General features: G+C 43.3%; 1 protein-coding gene across 1 annotated transcript in view; it reads left to right on the top strand.

Moving 5' to 3' along the window:
* The window catches only part of LOC124776873 (ATP-dependent RNA helicase DDX54), a 138,297-nt gene that overhangs the window by 58,826 nt on the left and 56,245 nt on the right, over positions 1-23,226 (top strand). The window lies entirely within an intron of this gene.

Genomic DNA, 23,226 nt, shown 5'->3' with positions numbered 1-23,226 from the left:
TTGTACAAAACATTTGCTACCACAAGGGTCATTCAGTAATTAAACAGAAAAATAGATTCACATTAAAAATGGTTTATTAAATCAGTACTGCTTAGTATCTGTTTTTCCATCCACGACCAACTTCTATGAACTTAACTCATCATCTTGAGTGTCGTCTTAGCCTCTCAGTCTCTCAGTGAAGAATTCCTTGCCTTAATCATGAATCTAGTTTTGTATTTCGTTCTTTTGCTCTTCATTGTCATTAAACTTGATGCTACGCAAAGTTCTTTTCATTGGACCAAATAGGTAAAAATCCAAACGGGCAAGGTCAGAATTGTAAGATGGATGAGCTAGGAGCTCCCAACCCACTTTTTGAAATTTCCTGCATCATTTGTGCGGTAGTAGGTCTGGTATTGTCCGGAAGAAGCAGCATACCTTTCCTTTGCTATCTCACATGTTTCCTTTTAAGTGCGGGCTTGACTTTGTTCGCAGTCATGCGTGATTGGTATAAGCTGTTGACAGTGTGTTGTTCCTCCAAAGAATCATAGGAAATTGGATCATAGACACTCCTAAAGACAGTTAACATGATCTTACCAGCTGATGATTGTGTTTTCAATCTCTTATGGAAAGCTTATCCATTGTGTTTCCACTGAATGTTTTCGTGCTTACATAAACTTAACTAATGAAATTATGTATCCAAGTTTCATTGTGTGTTACAATCCTGTTCAAAAAAGCGTTCCCTTTGGACTTGAAACGATTTTTGAGCTTGGTGCAAAAGCCCAAGTCTAATGGTAGTTTGTTTTGAATGGGGGAATGAGTTGTGCCAACACCTACTTGACATTTTCCAGCAATTTGTTCAACGGTAAGTCATAGGTCATCTTCAATAAATGAATCAATATTGGTCTGCAACACCAAAGTTGAAAGTGCTGCTGGATGCCTAGAGCGACTCTCATTGCTATGTTTTTACTGCTACTTTTAAACGTTGACAATATTATGAAAAGAATAGATTGCTACTAACCATAAATTGGAGATGTGGAGTCGCAGACAGGCACAACAAAAAGACTTTAAAGAAGTATAAGCTTTTGGCTGTCTACTTCTTCTGAAGTAGACAGAGTGCGTGTGCACACACATGTCCACGACTGCCAGTCAGAGACAGTGCTCGTGTGTGTGTGTGTGTGTGTGTGTGTGTGTGTGTGTGTGTGTGTGTGTTGTCTATTTCAGAAGAATGCCTTTTGGCCAGAAGTGTGCTTGTTTAGCAGTCTTTTTGTTGTGCTTGTCTGTGACTCAGCATCTCCACTATATGGGGGATAGTGATCAGTCCTTTTCATAATGACGATGTTCGATCCTGGATTTTGCATTGTTTACTTTAAAACTTTATGTTCACATTTTAAAATTGATATGCTCATTGCAACCACTTGTTCATCCAAGAAATTTCTTATGGTTGAACTCCTTCCAAAAGTGAAAATATGATTTCGGAACACTGTTCTTCAAAAGCATGCTTGGAAGAGGCATTGCTTCGTAAATAAGAACTTGGACACTATCTTTACCTAAACGTTAACTGGGCAAATGACTTAACATTCTTTGCAAGGTTGCCAATTAAGATTTATAAAAGTTTCCATTCCCTGTCAAGTTTGTGATTGAAATTGTTCGTTTTGCTAATTATATATTTTGTACATTTTATATTTTTTGACAAGTCCTTAATGCTACTGCAATTATGTTGTCCAGCAACTCGCACTTAACATAGCAAACACTGTCTGAGATAAATCACGTGCAGTCAAGTGTTGTATAAATTAATTGCATCATATCGGTGTTTCAACTTCCTCTAAGAAAAGGCTAGATGTGGCTGTCTTTCTTTGCATAAAAATGAACAAATTCATGCCCTAAAAATCCATTCCAAGAAGGTGCAGCATTTTTTGTGCAAATGGAGTAAACCTCAATTATCTATAGATATGTCGCAGTAGTGAGTGAATGGAGAGAATCTGTGGAAGTTCTCAAGTTTGAATCCCATATCTACATGTTTACGCAACAAGCCATTGTATGTTGCATAGCAGATGGTACTTCATGCCAATATTAGTGCAATTTTGTCCTGTTCAATTCACATATGAATCGGATAATATTGTCTTTTCTTATGAACCGTACAGGACATATGTGATGGAGGTAACGGGATTGTTTTGTAGACTTTCTGAAATGCTGGTTTTGTGAGAAAAATTGTCACTTCTCATTCAAAGATTTCCGCTTAAGTTTTCTAAGTGTCTCGTTACATTGCAGCATGGGTTTTACAGAACTGTAATTGCTGCAGTGTTCAGTCCAAATAATCTTTTCTGCAGCTCCCCATGCTAGTCTGTTCTTTGCAGACACTATTAGTTGATATCTGCTGTCATGCCTACTAGGTAAGGACTCTAAATACTGGACAAGTACTCAGAATTTAGAGTGGAGTGCAGCTACGGAGGCTGTACAAGGTCCGATGCGCAGAAACGTGTGGGTGTGTGCCAAGTGACTCACAGCCAGTCATGCCTCAGGACATTTTGTCTACATTTCTTGTGCATCATGCTGTATTCATAAAGTTTAGTGGTGTTTTCCGTCATAGTGTTCTGTACTTGGTGATTATTTTGCCGTCATAATGTTAATTATGAGTGATGGTAAGCAATCATGCCAAGTGCTGCCTAAAGCAAGAGGAATAGTGTTTTGTGTCTTTACTTTAAAAGACAGTCTTCTGCTGAATGCACACCAGCCCAAGACATGTGTCACTCGGTTGCCAAATTCCAGGAGCAACTAGCTGAAATGTGCGGTACTGGATTGTGAAGACCATTCAGAGGATATCCAGTGAAGCTACGGCATCTATGCAAGCCTATGGCTCACCTGTTTTGATGTCACCAGGCAAGCAACGCAACCGAAAAAAAGAAGTGGGTAAGCTAGTAGATGTTGCAAAACACTTTTTGCGGCCCATAGTATTCAGCATGTATGCTGAAGGGGAATATCTAACAGCAGAAAAATTAGCTTCGCCCATTAAGGAAGCTGAAATTTTTGATGGAAGCGAATGGACCATATTGAGGATACAGAAAGACATAGGGTTCAGATATCAGAAAATGAATGACAGGAGGAAATTACTAATCAGTGCAGGAGATCAGACAATTTAGCATGTCTCAGATTTATTATGTAGATGATACTTCCGTCAGTCAAAAGCATGCTAGGGCTATCTGCTGGAAGATAAGCAATTGGGACGTTGGATAAAAAGTTCCAGTTGGTGCAGATTATAGAATTACAGTTCTTCACCTGGGAGCAGCAGAAACTGAATGTTGATTTTTAAGGCATCAGAGTCTAAGAATTCTCAAGATTACCATTCTGAAATGATGCAAAGTTCTTGAAACTGTGGTTTAAAGAACAATTGTTGCCGTATATCCCTGCATGTTCGGTTATTGTCATGGATAATGCAAGCATATACTCAGTGCAAGTGAATGAAGCTCCAGCCATGCATTCAGTATAGTGTGGATATCATCTAATGGAATACTTTAAGTTTTGTCACATACCATAGCAGAATTGCTGGTTCTTGTCAGTGCCCACAAGCCTGCATACAGACTTTATGGGATAGACAAAATTGCAAAGCAGTGTTGACACCGTATTGTTAGATTGACCCCATATTATTGTTATGGGTTTACATGAACACACGTATTATGGAAAAGAACAATATGTTTAAAACAGCAGATGTTGAGAGACTTAAGCACGAGGTAATAGACAGAATTTAAACATCCACTTGGGCAGCTGTGTAAGAGACACAGAGAAACTTCAGAATGAAGATTACCACAGACAAATTGGTAGGGACAGTATTATGGAACCTTCTGTTATAAATCTTGCTGAAAGCTAGTCATCTACATCTGTACTCTGCAAATCATCATGAGGTACATGACAGAGGGTACGTCCCATTGCACCAGTCATTAGAGTTTCTTCCCCCTTCATTTCGAATGGAGTGCAGAAGAATGATTAAATGTCTCTCTGCATGCAGTTATTATTCTAGTCTTATTCCCATGATTCCCATTTGAGATATATGTAGGAGGTTGTAGTATATGCCTAGAGTCATCATTGAAAGCCGGTTCGTGAAACTTTAATAGATTTTCTCAGGATAGTTTATGTCTATCTTCAAGAGTCTTCCAGTTCCGTTCTTTCAGTATCTCTGAGACTCTCTCCCACGGATTAAACAAACCCGTGACCAAGCTGCCCTACACTCTACATGTTCAGTATCCCCTGTTAGTCCTATTTGGTATGTGTCCCACACACTTGAGCAATATTGTAGGATGGGTCACACGTGTGATTTGTAAGCAATCTTCTTTGTAGACTGATTGCACTTCCCCAGTATTCTACCAATGAACCAAAGCCTACCGCCTGGTTAACCCTTGACTGAACCTATGTGGTCATTCCATTTCATATTCCTACAAAATGTTACAACCAGGTATTTGTATGAGTTGGTTGATTCCAGCAGTGACTCATTGATATTATAGTCATAGGATACTATGTTTTTTCATTTTGTGAAGTGCAAAATTTGACATTTCTGAACATTTAAAGCAAGTTGCTAATCTCTGCAGCACTTTGAGAGCTTATCAAGATCTGACTGAATATTTATGCAGCTTCTTTCAGATAATACTTCATTATAGACAACTGCATCATCTGCAAAGAGCCTTACATTACTATTAATATTGTCTGCAAGGTAATTAATATAAAACATGAACAGCAAGGGACCCAACCCACTTCTCTGGGGTACACTCGAAGTTACTTCTACATCTGACGATATCTCTTCATCCAAAATAACGTGCTGCGTCCTCCCTGCCAAAAAGTCCTCAGTCTAGCCACAAATTTCACTTGATACCCCTTATGATTGCGCTCTTGACAGTAAGCGTAAGTGTGGTACTTAGTCAAGTGCTTTTCTGAAATCAAGAAATACTGCATCTACCTGATTGCCTTGATCCAAAGCTTTCAGTATGTCTTGTGAGAAAAGTGCGATTTGGGTTTCACATGATCGATGTTTCCGGAATACATGCTGGATGGCATTGAGGAGGTCATTCTGTTACCTCCTTATGTTTGAGCTCAGAAAATGTTCCAAGATTCTACAACAAATCGATGTAAAGGATACTGGACTGTAGTTTTGTTTATCACTTCTATCCTTCTTGTAGATGGGTATGACTTGTGCTATTTTTCCATGCACTGGGCACAGTTTTTTGTTAGAGGGTTTTACAATAGACGATATTTAGAAGAGGGGCTAATTCAGCCACAAGTTCATTATAGAATCCGATAGGAGTTTCATCAGACCCTGGAGCTTTGTTCAGGTGTAATGATTTAAACTGATTCTCAACACCACTGACACTAATATTTGTTTCATTCATCTTTTCAGTGTTACAGTTATTAAATTGGGCAGTTGTCCTGGGTTTTCCTTTGTAAAGGAACATTTGAAAATGAATTAAGCATTTCAGCTTTTGCTTTGCTGTCCTCAATTTCAGTTCCTGTCTCATTTCCTAGGGACTGGATGCTAACAGCCTTTACATACAACCAGAATTTCTTTGAGTTGTGTGAAAGATTATTTGAAAGTATTCAGCTATGGCAGTCATTGAAGGCATCCACCGTAGGCGAACGGGACCACCAGGGTGCCTACAGTATCATGGGTGGCCATATAATAATTGATCCTTCTATTGCCCACCAGATTGACCTCCTGATGTAACCGAAAACTTTACAGAAAACCTCAGTTCATTTGTACATAAGTTTTCCAGTCACACTGTAATCATTAGTGGCGACTTCAATCATCCAACAATTAATTGGGAAAATAACTATTTTGTTAGTGGTGGGTGTGATAAGACATCCTGTGAAACATTACTAAATGCCTTCTCTGAAAACTACCTAGTACAGATAGCTCAGAACCCCACTCAGGATAGAAATATATTGGATCTAATGGCAACAAATAGACCTGACCTCTTTGAGGATGTCCACATCAAAATTAGTATCAGTGACCATGAAGCAGTTGTGACAACAATGATTAGAAAAGTACAAAGGCCAACTGAAAAGATACAAACGTTCAGTAAACTAGAACAAATATCAGTAGTGTCATACCTCAATGAGGAACTTGAAACTTTCAGCACAGGTCAGGAGCATATAGGGAACTATGGCCCAAGTTTAAAAGAATAGTTGATGATGCCCTGGATAGATATTTACCCAGTAGAACAATCTGTAATGGGAGGGAACCTCCATGGTCTACGGTCACTATAAAAAAATTTCTAAAGAAACAAAGATTACCACGTAACGGGTGTAAAATAAAGCATAGGGCCACAAACAGAGAGATGCTGAATGAAACATTTGGCTGATTGACAGCGGCAGCAGAGAGGACCAGAGCTGGTACTGTCCCCTCACGTCTGCTGCTGGATGGGCCGCCCTTACTGCAACATCTCCTTAATAAAGATTAACATCTCTATCACCGAGCTGAGCACTACGCAGCGACCCAATACACATCTAACTGCAAGTCTTAACTGCGAGTGCGAGTGTGAGTGCCTTGTTGCTATCAAAGCTGGCATATTTAAAGGAAGCACGAGCGACGTCCTGACGTCATGGTCGTTTGTAATGACCGCATTCGTTCCACTTATACTGCTGATTCATCTGTCGTACTCGCCCCTTAGGTGTTCTTGCGACAGAGTTACGTGTTGTTGCAGCAGACTTACGCGAAGTTGTGAAATGCAGTACAGCTGACGCTATACCTCTGTCGTGCACTCTACAAAAGTCCGTCTAACACAAACCCGTGTATTAAGCAGTTCTCTTTCGCCTGTTGTGCGTGACCAGGCCATTGCCCCTGCGTGACGACACATTCCGATATATGCGCAATCCTCTGGCTCTCGGCATAGACAGCAAAACTTTGACAATATTCCACGTTTGCAACTCTTTACTATTCCGTGACACTACACATCCCCCATCCTTTAAGAAAATTCGTCCCGAATTTTATAATTCTGGTCTTACTGGTTGTGCACGCCATACTTCCTTACACTCTACAGGTATCTTACAACTACTCCTTCAACACTGTCAAACTTTTCTTATCCGCTAATAATCTGTTTACACTTAATACTGATTCCAATCTTGTCATTGGTTATCTATTTATATTACGTTCCACTAATCCCGATCCATCCCATAGGTATTTGATGTACGGTTGTTATTTCAGGACGAGACATATTTTTCTGTATACAAAAGTAAGTTGCACAAACAAACACTAGAACCAAGATTATGCTAGTCGTTGACACACCAAATATAATTGTGTTTTGCTTACGTTTCTCCCGATATTGCTGCATGTGCTGCAGTAGTTGATTAACTGAGATCTGCTCTTTTTCTGTGATAATCAGGCTATTTAAAGATTGTAGCAATGTGGGATCCAAGGACTCGTTAATAAACGTTAGGATGTGGCGAGGCAATATATTTGGTGGTTCCTCTGGATAATACAAGATAGGGTGTGTCACGTTAATCATTGTTGTACCTGTGAAAGTAGATGGTAGGTGAAAATGCTTCCCCATTATTTCACATCTAGTGCCATTAATCAATAACACACTGCCCTGCAATTCAAGCTTTGATATATCTGTCAGTGTACCATTTCTGTAACAAGTGGCCACTACGGTCTATAGTTCGAACACAGTGTAAATCCAATGTTCCCCAACTTTCTGAAATTTCGGTCTCGGAAGTAGCACCTTCTTTTCGCATTCTAAGGTTCCCATATTCGCCAAGAACAACTGCACCTCACACGAATGATTGTGGGTTGCCACCTCCTTTGCTGGACAAATAAAAACACTTTCCCTGAAACAGTCTGTCAAATCTTCCGTAGACATTACCACATGAGCACTCCTGCATCTTGACACTAACAACACTTCCCGAGTTTGCACTTGCACCCCCTTCCCAACTTTCTGCAACAGTGTAGCAGTACCAGACTGACCAAAAGTTTACCGGGCCACAACCTGGCATGGCACCTGAAGGAATAGGAAGCCATGTCAATCGCTCCCTTCCTTACCACATCTAAAACACACAAATGACAAGTAAAAACTACACATACCATATTACCTAATAACAATAAATACATGTTCCTCCCCGAGGACACTTAATCTACTTATCCCTAGACCTAAGTGCGTAAGGAACATTCCTCTGCTGTTCTTTTACGAGGTGCATTCAAGTTCTAACGCCTCCGATTTTTTTTCTCCACACAGGAAAGAGATAGAAACATGCGCATTGTTTTAAAATGAGGCGGCGTTCATTGTCAATACGTCCCAGAGATGGCAGCACCGTACGGCAGATGGAATTTTACCACCAGTGGCGAGAATGAGAACTGTTTTAAATACTTAAAATGGCGACGTTTTCCTTACTTGAACAGCGTGCAATCATTCGTTTTCTGAATTTGCGTGGTGTGAAACCAATTGAAATTCATCGACAGTTGAAGGAGACATGTGGTGATGGAGTTATGGATGTGTCGAAAGTGCATTCGTGGGTGCGACAGTTTAATGAAGGCAGAACATCGTGTGACAACAAACCGAAACAACCTCGGGCTCGCACAAGCCGGTCTGACGAAATGATTGAGAAAGTGGAGAGAATTGTTTTGGGGGATCACCGAATGACTGTTGAACAGATCGCCTCCAGAGTTGGCATTTCTGTGGGTTCTGTGCACACAATCCTGCATGACGACCTGAAAATGCGAAAAGTGTCATCCAGGTGGGTGCCACGAATGCTGACGGACGACCACATGGCTGCCCATGTGGCATGTTGCCAAGAAATGTTGACGTGCAACGACAGCATGAATGGGACTTTCTATTCGTCGGTTGTGACAATGGATGAGACGTGGATGCCATTTTCCAATCCAGAAACAAAGTGCCAGTCAACTCAATGGAAGCACACAGATTCACCGCCACCAAAAAAATTTCGGGTAACCGCCAGTGCTGAAAAAATGATGGTGTCCATGTTCTGGGACAGCGAGGGCGTAATCCTTACCCATTGCATTCCAAAGGGCACTACGGTAACAGGTGCATCCTACGAAAATGTTTTGAAGAACAAATTCCTTTCTGCACTGCAACCAAAACGTCCGGGAAGGGCTGCACGTGTGCTGTTTCACCAAGACAACGCACCCGCACATCGAGCTGACGTTACGCAACAGTTTCTTCGTGATAACAACTCTGAAGTGATTCCTCATGCTCCCTACTCACCTGACCTGGCTCCTAGTGACTTTTGGCTTTTTCCAACAATGAAAGACACTCTCCGTGTCCCCACATTCACCAGCCGTGCTGCTATTGCCTCAGCGATTTTCCAGTGGTCAAAACAGACTCCTAAAGAAGCCTTCGCCGCTGCCATGGAATCATGGCATCAGCGTTGTGAAAAATGTGTACGTCTGCAGGGCCATTACGTCGAGAAGTAACGCCAGTTTCATCGATTTCGGGTGAGTAGTTAATTAGAAAAAAAATCGGAGGCCTTAGAACTTGAATGCACCTCGTAGCTTTGGTACCCTCACACCCTTTGTTACTGCTGGAGGAATCTGCGGTAACGCATCCACTGCACCCTTAAACAGCTTAATCCTACTTACATGAACTACTGACGACTTGGTTGGTAACTGAAACCTCACGTTCACTGGAGACACTATTTCATTTACCTGATACCGTCCAGAATATTTCGTCAGAAACTTCTTTGTTTTACCCTTTGGAACATAAGGATTAGCCAACAATACCCATTGACCAATTCTGTATCGCGGCAGTTTACCTGTTCTTTGCCCAATACTCTCTTGTTTCTCCAAAGCTTTAGTATCAGCACGCTGTACCCTTTGCCAAATCTCTCTCAATATCTTGGCGAAATTCTTCACTGACTCATCCTGTGAACCTACCTGAGGTTTGGGCACATCAAATGGTGATGGCATTTTCCGACCATAAATTACCTCATACGGAGAGAGCCCCGTTCCTGTATGAACTTTCGCGTTATATGTGCTTGTCAACAGATTTAAATACACGTCCCAATCCGTGCGTTCTGAATTTACATAATGACTAATCATCTTAACTAACACCGAGCGAGGTGGCGCAGTGGTTAGCACACTGGACTCGCATTCAGGAGGACGACGGTTCAATCCCGTCTCCAGCCATCCTGATTTAGGTTTTCCGTGATTTCCCTAAATCATTTCACGCAAATGCCGGGATGGTTCCTTTGAAAGGGCACGGCCGATTTCCTCCCCAATCCTTCACTAACCTGAGCTTGCACTCCGTCTCTAATGACCTCGTTGTCGACAGGACGTTAAACAATAACCACCACCACCACCACCATCTTAACTAACATCCTATGAACCTGTTCTGTTCGTCCATTCGACTGAGGATGAAATGGGCTTGTCCGCAATTTCTTAACTTTCAATAAACGGCACAACTGCTTCATCAGCTCCGATAAAATTACTACCCTGATCTGTAATTATAGTATCAGGCACACCATACTTCAGCAACCAGTTATTTACTAAGGCTCGCGCAACAGTGCTTGCCTTCTGATCTGGAATAGCTACCATTACCAGGTATTGGGAAAAATGATCTAATATTGTTAATATGTATCGGTTACCCACTTGGGTCTTGTTAAAAGCCCCGATTACGTCTAATCCTATGAATGAATGCGAGTGGACGATCCGCTTCAGGTAGTCTCTGTAACTGAATTTTCTGATGACTTACATCTGCTCTCTGTGCACACGGTATACAATTTTGCACATACTGCTCTACATCATTGCGACATGTCTTCCACCAAAACCTTTCAGCTACCCGTCTATCAGTTGTTCTTTTACCACCATGATCCGACAACACATGGTCGTGCACTTGTTTCAACACTTTTTCCCTCAGCGACTCCGGTACTAAGACGCGTAGTCCGCACTTCATCTTCCTGCAAAGCAACCCATCCTGCATTTCAAACTGCGGTTGCGTTTGGAACAATTGACACTCTCTGTCTGTGGCTTGTACCTTCATCCACTCCTTCTCACTTATGCCCACAACTTGTACAGCTGCTATTTTTCTACTAAGTGCATCTGCATTCATATGTTTTACCCCTGGTTTGTGAATTACCTCGTAGTCAAATTCACTTAGTTTCAGTGCCCATCTCGTTAAACGACTCGAAGAATCTTTCAACCCCAACAACCCCTTCAATGCTGCGTGATCTGTAATCACCTTGAACTCACGCCCATATAAATAACAGCGAAAATACGAGATACTGTAAATCACTGCTAACATTTCTTTCTCTGTAGTTCAATAATTCTTCTCTGCCTTATTTAGTTGCCTGGAAGCATAAGCCACTGGATGTTCCTGTCCATTAACCCTCTGAGAAAGAATACAACCTACAGCAATATTACTAGCATCACAAGATAGTATGAACTCTTGTTCGAAATCAGGAAGTATCAACACTGGGTGTGATGTTAGTATCTGTTTGAGCTTCTCGAATGCCTCCTGACACTGTGCTGTCCATTCAAACTTAACACCTTTCTTTAACAATCTCGTTAATGGATGTCAATTTCAGCGAACCCCTTTATGTATCGTCTGTAGCAATTACATAAACCGACATATTGCTAAACTTGTTTAGTGGTCTGTGGTACTGGAAAATCACGCACAGCCGACGTTAGACGAGGATTAGTTCTTACACCATCCTGACTGATAATATGCCCAAGATAAGTCACTTGCATCTGAGCAAACTGACATTTCTCGGCATTAAGCCTAAGATTTGCCGCTCTTAGCCTACTAAATACTTTGTTCAGTCGTTCCACATGCTCTTATATATTACACGTAAAAGTAACAATATCATCGAGGTATACCATAGCAGTCTTCGGTTTCAGTCCCTGAAGCACACCATCTAACAGACGCTAGAAAGTAGCAGGAGAGTTTTTCAACCCAAATGGCATTCTGCAATACTGAAAGTGACCAAGGCTTGTTGTAAAGGCCATCTTCGGTCTATCCTTGGGACTTACTTCTATCTGATGGTACCCACTCTTGAGATCTAATGTTGAAAAATATTTACACCGACCTAGGTTGTCCAATGATTCCGTGATGTTCGATATTGGATACGCATCTGTTACAGTTCGTGCGTTCAAAAAACGATAGTCACAACAAGACCTATACTTTTTAGTACCGTCCAATGACTTCTTAGGAACTACCACTATGTTGCAGACCACAGGCTTTCACTGTTCTCTATAATACTGTCCCTTAGCTGTTGATTAATAAATTCTTCCACTAGTGGTTGTAGGCGTTTCGCTATCCTGTATGGTTTTCTATAGACCGGTGGACTATCGCCAGTCGGTATACGGTGCTGTGTAATAGGAGTTGCTGGTACTGGACCTTCTGAATTAAACAAATCTAAATGCTCTAATAACAAAGCTTCCATAGCTTTCCGATCACCATTCTCCAAATGACGAATCTTATCACGTAGTACAGATGCCTTGACGGTTTGCTTGACGTTATAATCACCTTGGAATTCACCTATATCCTCATCGTCGAGTATTTCCAACCACTAAACCCTTTGGGAGATCCACTTCATCTGCCCCAAAATTATCTACACTGACCGGAATCATCAGTTCCCCATTTATATCCGTTACGTGCGCAACGCTCCTCCTAATAAAACTTTACATTTCATCCAATGCTTCATTGCTCTGCAGTGGCTCCACCACACATAGTTTCTGCTGTGGTACATCGGTACCTACTGACAACCAAACTAAATTCCCTGTACCCGAAGGCACTTTGACATGCATAATAATCTTTAATGCCCTTGTACGCAGTTCAATTGGTGACATCTTAGCAACGGATGCACCTCGCGACGTAGCTGTTGTACCCATTGAAAACAAGTTCCCACTAAGTTCAACTGTACGCTGTGAAAGATTAATTTTGGCATGGTGTATATTGAGAAAGTCCAGTCCGAGAATCACAGAATACCCTTGTCCCACAGTTGGCAACACTTCCATTTTCTCTCCGAACCCTACAGTTCCAATCTTAAAAATGAGCTGTGTTGTACCCAATGATTGCAACTCATTATTCCCTACTCCACGTAATCTATACCTAGGAGTACCTAGTCTTCTCCTACCCACAAGGTCTAGACTAGCAACAGATACATGTACCCCTGTATCAATCAAAAACTTACATCTGTTATTCCTTACAACACCCATCAAGCAACAATCCGTCACTGTACTAGTTTTCAGCATACTTCTGCTTACCGGGAATGTCTTCCGACAGACGAAACACTCCCGTTCCCGTTTAACGCTTTTTCCTGTTTATTCCCGTTACCATTCTGCTTACTACGACACTCGTTTGCCTTGTGACCGTAGTATTTACAAGCATATCACTGCGGCTGTCTGCATTGAGCCTTCACGTGGCCTTTCCTCCCACAACGGTAACAATTCCTCTCTATAGGCGGAGGGCGCGACCACTTCTAACACCAAATCTGTAGGCACCCCGGTGGTCCCAGTCACCTATGGTGGACTGGATGGCCGAGTGGCGACCTCTCCAGTTGTCAGGATGCTAGGAAATGGCTGTAGAAGCGTCAGAAACGCCAAAGTGGCGTGTAGTGGTTATTAAGTCATAACAACTTTATTCCTGCCGAGTACAATGTGGCTTGGTGATATCAACGACCTTCCCCGAGTCCTCGCTGACTCGTAGCGATGACACCAGATCCGGGCCGCACCAGTCTTGCTAGCGCAGTGCCACGTGCTGTGACGTAGCGGAGGAATGCCCTTACTTCAGCCGCCCGTGGTTGGTGGCGACCGGCTCGGCGGCAAACAGCAAGCAGCTGCACGTGAAGGCTCCGGGTTGGAGTCCTGGTGCTGTCGGCACGAGAAGCGTTCTTGTAGTGCGGAGTGTACTCTATCCCACCCCGTCTTCTTCCCTTCTGCTCCTCCTGGTGGCTCGTCCGCGGTGGACGGGCAGAACGGGCTGCAGTCCCCCAGCGTCATCGGCTCACCCGGTTGTGATGGCGGATGCACAGGGCCTAGGCCCCGCACGATCTTGACAACGGCTCTCTGATGTGGTCAGCATTGGCGGCGAGCGAGTCTGTCGCGATGTCTGCTAATCCTGGGTTGATGATTGACAGCCGCAGCAGAGAGGACCAGAGCTGGTACTGTCCCCTCACGTCTGCTGCTGGATGGGCCGCCCCTTACTGCAACACCTCCTTAATAAAGATTAACATCTCTATCACTGAGATGAGCGCTACGCAGCGACCCAGTACACATCTAACTGCGAGTGTGAGTGCCTTGTTGCTATCAAAGCTGGCATATTTAAAGGAAGCACGAGCGACGTCCTGACGTCATGGTCGTTTGTAATGACCGCATTCGTTCCACTTATACTGCTGATTCATCTGTCGTACTCGCCCCTTAGGTGTTCTTGCGACAGAGTTACGTGTTGTTGCAGCAGACTTACGCGAAGTTGTGAAATGCAGTACAGCTGACGCTATACCTCTGTCGTGCACTCTACAAAAGTCCGTCTAACACAAACCCGTGTATTAAGCAGTTCTCTTTCGCCTGTTGTGCGTGACCAGGCCATTGCCCCTGCGTGACGACACATTCCGATATATGCGCAATCCTCTGGCTCTCGGCATAGACAGCAAAACTTTGACAATATTCCACGTTTGCAACTCTTTACTATTCCGTGACACTACACATCCCCCATCCTTTAAGAAAATTCGTCCCGAATTTTATAATTCTGGTCTTACTGGTTGTGCACGCCATACTTCCTTACACTCTACAGGTATCTTACAACTACTCCTTCAACACTGTCAAACTTTTCTTATCCGCTAATAATCTGTTTACACTTAATACTGATTCCAATCTTGTCATTGGTTATCTATTTATATTACGTTCCACTAATCCCGATCCATCCCATAGGTATTTGATGTACGGTTGTTATTTCAGGACGAGACATATTTTTCTGTATACAAAAGTAAGTTGCACAAACAAACACTAGAACCAAGATTATGCTAGTCGTTGACACACCAAATATAATTGTGTTTTGCTTACGTTTCTCCCGATATTGCTGCATGTGCTGCAGTAGTTGATTAACTGAGATCTGCTCTTTTTCTGTGATAATCAGGCTATTTAAAGATTGTAGCAATGTGGGATCCAAGGACTCGTTAATAAACGTTAGGATGTGGCGAGGCAATATATTTGGTGGTTCCTCTGGATAATACAAGATAGGGTGTGTCACGTTAATCATTGTTGTACCTGTGAAAGTAGATGGTAGGTGAAAATGCTTCCCCATTATTTCACATCTAGTGCCATTAATCAATAACACACTGCCCTGCAATTCAAGCTTTGATATATCTGTCAGTGTACCATTTCTGTAACAAGTGGCCACTACGGTCTATAGTTCGAACACAGTGTAAATCCAATGTTCCCCAACTTTCTGAAATTTCGGTCTCGGAAGTAGCACCTTCTTTTCGCATTCTAAGGTTCCCATATTCGCCAAGAACAACTGCACCTCACACGAATGATTGTGGGTTGCCACCTCCTTTGCTGGACAAATAAAAACACTTTCCCTGAAACAGTCTGTCAAATCTTCCGTAGACATTACCACATGAGCACTCCTGCATCTTGACACTAACAACACTTCCCGAGTTTGCACTTGCACCCCCTTCCCAACTTTCTGCAACAGTGTAGCAGTACCAGACTGACCAAAAGTTTACCGGGCCACAACCTGGCATGGCACCTGAAGGAATAGGAAGCCATGTCAATCGCTCCCTTCCTTACCACATCTAAAACACACAAATGACAAGTAAAAACTACACATACCATATTACCTAATAACAATAAATACATGTTCCTCCCCGAGGACACTTAATCTACTTATCCCTAGACCTAAGTGCGTAAGGAACATTCCTCTGCTGTTCTTTTACGAGGTGCATTCAAGTTCTAACGCCTCCGATTTTTTTTCTCCACACAGGAAAGAGATAGAAACATGCGCATTGTTTTAAAATGAGGCGGCGTTCATTGTCAATACGTCCCAGAGATGGCAGCACCGTACGGCAGATGGAATTTTACCACCAGTGGCGAGAATGAGAACTGTTTTAAATACTTAAAATGGCGACGTTTTCCTTACTTGAACAGCGTGCAATCATTCGTTTTCTGAATTTGCGTGGTGTGAAACCAATTGAAATTCATCGACAGTTGAAGGAGACATGTGGTGATGGAGTTATGGATGTGTCGAAAGTGCATTCGTGGGTGCGACAGTTTAATGAAGGCAGAACATCGTGTGACAACAAACCGAAACAACCTCGGGCTCGCACAAGCCGGTCTGACGAAATGATTGAGAAAGTGGAGAGAATTGTTTTGGGGGATCACCGAATGACTGTTGAACAGATCGCCTCCAGAGTTGGCATTTCTGTGGGTTCTGTGCACACAATCCTGCATGACGACCTGAAAATGCGAAAAGTGTCATCCAGGTGGGTGCCACGAATGCTGACGGACGACCACATGGCTGCCCATGTGGCATGTTGCCAAGAAATGTTGACGTGCAACGACAGCATGAATGGGACTTTCTATTCGTCGGTTGTGACAATGGATGAGACGTGGATGCCATTTTCCAATCCAGAAACAAAGTGCCAGTCAACTCAATGGAAGCACACAGATTCACCGCCACCAAAAAAATTTCGGGTAACCGCCAGTGCTGAAAAAATGATGGTGTCCATGTTCTGGGACAGCGAGGGCGTAATCCTTACCCATTGCATTCCAAAGGGCACTACGGTAACAGGTGCATCCTACGAAAATGTTTTGAAGAACAAATTCCTTTCTGCACTGCAACCAAAACGTCCGGGAAGGGCTGCACGTGTGCTGTTTCACCAAGACAACGCACCCGCACATCGAGCTGACGTTACGCAACAGTTTCTTCGTGATAACAACTCTGAAGTGATTCCTCATGCTCCCTACTCACCTGACCTGGCTCCTAGTGACTTTTGGCTTTTTCCAACAATGAAAGACACTCTCCGTGTCCCCACATTCACCAGCCGTGCTGCTATTGCCTCAGCGATTTTCCAGTGGTCAAAACAGACTCCTAAAGAAGCCTTCGCCGCTGCCATGGAATCATGGCATCAGCGTTGTGAAAAATGTGTACGTCTGCAGGGCCATTACGTCGAGAAGTAACGCCAGTTTCATCGATTTCGGGTGAGTAGTTAATTAGAAAAAAAATCGGAGGCCTTAGAACTTGAATGCACCTCGTAGCTTTGGTACCCTCACACCCTTTGTTACTGCTGGAGGAATCTGCGGTAACGCATCCACTGCACCCTTAAACAGCTTAATCCTACTTACATGAACTACTGACGACTTGGTTGGTAACTGAAACCTCACGTTCACTGGAGACACTATTTCATTTACCTGATACCGTCCAGAATATTTCGTCAGAAACTTCTTTGTTTTACCCTTTGGAACATAAGGATTAGCCAACAATACCCATTGACCAATTCTGTATCGCGGCAGTTTACCTGTTCTTTGCCCAATACTCTCTTGTTTCTCCAAAGCTTTAGTATCAGCACGCTGTACCCTTTGCCAAATCTCTCTCAATATCTTGGCGAAATTCTTCACTGACTCATCCTGTGAACCTACCTGAGGTTTGGGCACATCAAATGGTGATGGCATTTTCCGACCATAAATTACCTCATACGGAGAGAGCCCCGTTCCTGTATGAACTTTCGCGTTATATGTGCTTGTCAACAGATTTAAATACACGTCCCAATCCGTGCGTTCTGAATTTACATAATGACTAATCATCTTAACTAACACCGAGCGAGGTGGCGCAGTGGTTAGCACACTGGACTCGCATTCAGGAGGACGACGGTTCAATCCCGTCTCCAGCCATCCTGATTTAGGTTTTCCGTGATTTCCCTAAATCATTTCACGCAAATGCCGGGATGGTTCCTTTGAAAGGGCACGGCCGATTTCCTCCCCAATCCTTCACTAACCTGAGCTTGCACTCCGTCTCTAATGACCTCGTTGTCGACAGGACGTTAAACAATAACCACCACCACCACCACCATCTTAACTAACATCCTATGAACCTGTTCTGTTCGTCCATTCGACTGAGGATGAAATGGGCTTGTCCGCAATTTCTTAACTTTCAATAAACGGCACAACTGCTTCATCAGCTCCGATAAAATTACTACCCTGATCTGTAATTATAGTATCAGGCACACCATACTTCAGCAACCAGTTATTTACTAAGGCTCGCGCAACAGTGCTTGCCTTCTGATCTGGAATAGCTACCATTACCAGGTATTGGGAAAAATGATCTAATATTGTTAATATGTATCGGTTACCCACTTGGGTCTTGTTAAAAGCCCCGATTACGTCTAATCCTATGAATGAATGCGAGTGGACGATCCGCTTCAGGTAGTCTCTGTAACTGAATTTTCTGATGACTTACATCTGCTCTCTGTGCACACGGTATACAATTTTGCACATACTGCTCTACATCATTGCGACATGTCTTCCACCAAAACCTTTCAGCTACCCGTCTATCAGTTGTTCTTTTACCACCATGATCCGACAACACATGGTCGTGCACTTGTTTCAACACTTTTTCCCTCAGCGACTCCGGTACTAAGACGCGTAGTCCGCACTTCATCTTCCTGCAAAGCAACCCATCCTGCATTTCAAACTGCGGTTGCGTTTGGAACAATTGACACTCTCTGTCTGTGGCTTGTACCTTCATCCACTCCTTCTCACTTATGCCCACAACTTGTACAGCTGCTATTTTTCTACTAAGTGCATCTGCATTCATATGTTTTACCCCTGGTTTGTGAATTACCTCGTAGTCAAATTCACTTAGTTTCAGTGCCCATCTCGTTAAACGACTCGAAGAATCTTTCAACCCCAACAACCCCTTCAATGCTGCGTGATCTGTAATCACCTTGAACTCACGCCCATATAAATAACAGCGAAAATACGAGATACTGTAAATCACTGCTAACATTTCTTTCTCTGTAGTTCAATAATTCTTCTCTGCCTTATTTAGTTGCCTGGAAGCATAAGCCACTGGATGTTCCTGTCCATTAACCCTCTGAGAAAGAATACAACCTACAGCAATATTACTAGCATCACAAGATAGTATGAACTCTTGTTCGAAATCAGGAAGTATCAACACTGGGTGTGATGTTAGTATCTGTTTGAGCTTCTCGAATGCCTCCTGACACTGTGCTGTCCATTCAAACTTAACACCTTTCTTTAACAATCTCGTTAATGGATGTCAATTTCAGCGAACCCCTTTATGTATCGTCTGTAGCAATTACATAAACCGACATATTGCTAAACTTGTTTAGTGGTCTGTGGTACTGGAAAATCACGCACAGCCGACGTTAGACGAGGATTAGTTCTTACACCATCCTGACTGATAATATGCCCAAGATAAGTCACTTGCATCTGAGCAAACTGACATTTCTCGGCATTAAGCCTAAGATTTGCCGCTCTTAGCCTACTAAATACTTTGTTCAGTCGTTCCACATGCTCTTATATATTACACGTAAAAGTAACAATATCATCGAGGTATACCATAGCAGTCTTCGGTTTCAGTCCCTGAAGCACACCATCTAACAGACGCTAGAAAGTAGCAGGAGAGTTTTTCAACCCAAATGGCATTCTGCAATACTGAAAGTGACCAAGGCTTGTTGTAAAGGCCATCTTCGGTCTATCCTTGGGACTTACTTCTATCTGATGGTACCCACTCTTGAGATCTAATGTTGAAAAATATTTACACCGACCTAGGTTGTCCAATGATTCCGTGATGTTCGATATTGGATACGCATCTGTTACAGTTCGTGCGTTCAAAAAACGATAGTCACAACAAGACCTATACTTTTTAGTACCGTCCAATGACTTCTTAGGAACTACCACTATGTTGCAGACCACAGGCTTTCACTGTTCTCTATAATACTGTCCCTTAGCTGTTGATTAATAAATTCTTCCACTAGTGGTTGTAGGCGTTTCGCTATCCTGTATGGTTTTCTATAGACCGGTGGACTATCGCCAGTCGGTATACGGTGCTGTGTAATAGGAGTTGCTGGTACTGGACCTTCTGAATTAAACAAATCTAAATGCTCTAATAACAAAGCTTCCATAGCTTTCCGATCACCATTCTCCAAATGACGAATCTTATCACGTAGTACAGATGCCTTGACGGTTTGCTTGACGTTATAATCACCTTGGAATTCACCTATATCCTCATCGTCGAGTATTTCCAACCACTAAACCCTTTGGGAGATCCACTTCATCTGCCCCAAAATTATCTACACTGACCGGAATCATCAGTTCCCCATTTATATCCGTTACGTGCGCAACGCTCCTCCTAATAAAACTTTACATTTCATCCAATGCTTCATTGCTCTGCAGTGGCTCCACCACACATAGTTTCTGCTGTGGTACATCGGTACCTACTGACAACCAAACTAAATTCCCTGTACCCGAAGGCACTTTGACATGCATAATAATCTTTAATGCCCTTGTACGCAGTTCAATTGGTGACATCTTAGCAACGGATGCACCTCGCGACGTAGCTGTTGTACCCATTGAAAACAAGTTCCCACTAAGTTCAACTGTACGCTGTGAAAGATTAATTTTGGCATGGTGTATATTGAGAAAGTCCAGTCCGAGAATCACAGAATACCCTTGTCCCACAGTTGGCAACACTTCCATTTTCTCTCCGAACCCTACAGTTCCAATCTTAAAAATGAGCTGTGTTGTACCCAATGATTGCAACTCATTATTCCCTACTCCACGTAATCTATACCTAGGAGTACCTAGTCTTCTCCTACCCACAAGGTCTAGACTAGCAACAGATACATGTACCCCTGTATCAATCAAAAACTTACATCTGTTATTCCTTACAACACCCATCAAGCAACAATCCGTCACTGTACTAGTTTTCAGCATACTTCTGCTTACCGGGAATGTCTTCCGACAGACGAAACACTCCCGTTCCCGTTTAACGCTTTTTCCTGTTTATTCCCGTTACCATTCTGCTTACTACGACACTCGTTTGCCTTGTGACCGTAGTATTTACAAGCATATCACTGCGGCTGTCTGCATTGAGCCTTCACGTGGCCTTTCCTCCCACAACGGTAACAATTCCTCTCTATAGGCGGAGGGCGCGACCACTTCTAACACCAAATCTGTAGGCACCCCGGTGGTCCCAGTCACCTATGGTGGACTGGATGGCCGAGTGGCGACCTCTCCAGTTGTCAGGATGCTAGGAAATGGCTGTAGAAGCGTCAGAAACGCCAAAGTGGCGTGTAGTGGTTATTAAGTCATAACAACTTTATTCCTGCCGAGTACAATGTGGCTTGGTGATATCAACGACCTTCCCCGAGTCCTCGCTGACTCGTAGCGATGACACCAGATCCGGGCCGCACCAGTCTTGCTAGCGCAGTGCCACGTGCTGTGACGTAGCGGAGGAATGCCCTTACTTCAGCCGCCCGTGGTTGGTGGCGACCGGCTCGGCGGCAAACAGCAAGCAGCTGCACGTGAAGGCTCCGGGTTGGAGTCCTGGTGCTGTCGGCACGAGAAGCGTTCTTGTAGTGCGGAGTGTACTCTATCCCACCCCGTCTTCTTCCCTTCTGCTCCTCCTGGTGGCTCGTCCGCGGTGGACGGGCAGAACGGGCTGCAGTCCCCCAGCGTCATCGGCTCACCCGGTTGTGATGGCGGATGCACAGGGCCTAGGCCCCGCACGATCTTGACAACGGCTCTCTGATGTGGTCAGCATTGGCGGCGAGCGAGTCTGTCGCGATGTCTGCTAATCCTGGGTTGATGATTGACAGCCGCAGCAGAGAGGACCAGAGCTGGTACTGTCCCCTCACGTCTGCTGCTGGATGGGCCGCCCCTTACTGCAACACCTCCTTAATAAAGATTAACATCTCTATCACTGAGATGAGCGCTACGCAGCGACCCAGTACACATCTAACTGCGAGTGTGAGTGCCTTGTTGCTATCAAAGCTGGCATATTTAAAGGAAGCACGAGCGACGTTCTGATGTCATGGTCGTTTGTAATGACCACATTCGTTCCACTTATACTGCTGACTCATCTGTCGTACTCGTCCCTTAGGTGTTCTTGCGACAGAGTTACGTGTTGTCATGGCAGACTTACGCGAAGTTGTGAAATGCAGTACAGCTGACGCTATACCTCTGTCGTGCACTCTACGAAAGTCTCCGTCTAACACAAACCCGTGTGTTAAGCAGCTCTCTCTCACCTGTTGTGCGTTACCAGGCTATTGTCCCTGCATGATGACACATTCCGATACATGCGCAATCCTCTGACTCTCAGCATAGGCAAAGAAACTTTGACAATATTCCACGTTTCCAACTCTTTACTATTCCGCGACACTACAATACTGAGTCTTGTCCAAACCTGCAGCTTCAATTTCTGTCTCTGTGGATTTAAGTTTCTTGTCTACTGTGACAAATACACCAATTCATCTATGTCAGACAGCGAAGATGAAGGCATGGATTTCTGACTATGTAATATCAATATTGCTACTCGCCATATAGCGGAGATGCTGAGTCACAGATAGGCTTAACAGAAAGACTGTCACAAATAAGCTTTCAGCCAGCAAGGCCTGCATCAAAAGTAGAGGACACACATACAATTGCAACCTACACACGCATGAAAGCAGTCTCTGGCAACTGAAGCCACTCTGTGAGCAGCAGCACCAGCGCATGATGGGAGTGGCGACTGGGTGGGGGTAAGGAGGCTTGGGCGGGGAAGGAGAGGGCTAATATTGTTACATTCCATCCTGGATTTTCCATTGTTTGGTTACTATGTAGTGTGTAAGTTTTAATTACAGCCACCTAATGAATTCATTTGTATGACTGTCTGCAGCTGCATTAAAAATTGTTAATAGCTCAAGTCTCCATCTTTGGTTTTGTCATAATGCATATTTTGTCATAATGCATATTTTGTCATAAAACATATTTCATTCAATTTAATGGCTATATCTTAATGCTTTAGCAGGTTGCACAGTGAAAGAAAATGTAACTTTTAGTAGCCCATTAAATGATTTATTTCCGATATCCTATTAAGGTCACACAATTTTAAAGCCTGAAAATGCTTTAAATATAATTATTCAGTTTCTGTGGAAGGCTGAAGATCTAAGCACTGCAAAAATTTGTTTGATTTTCAAACCATAATGTTCAAAAGACCAAATGTTAAACATTGTGTGTGTGTGTGTGTGTGCGCATGCCCGTGCGCGTGTGCGTGTGTGTTTTACTGAGAAAGCAGTTTACTATGGACCAAAGTGTAT

This window comes from Schistocerca piceifrons, chromosome 2 (assembly GCF_021461385.2).
Source record: "Schistocerca piceifrons isolate TAMUIC-IGC-003096 chromosome 2, iqSchPice1.1, whole genome shotgun sequence".
NCBI lineage: Eukaryota > Metazoa > Arthropoda > Insecta > Orthoptera > Acrididae > Schistocerca > Schistocerca piceifrons.
The sequence above is the reverse complement of the archived record's forward strand: the minus strand, read 5'-3'. Positions and strand labels throughout refer to the sequence as shown.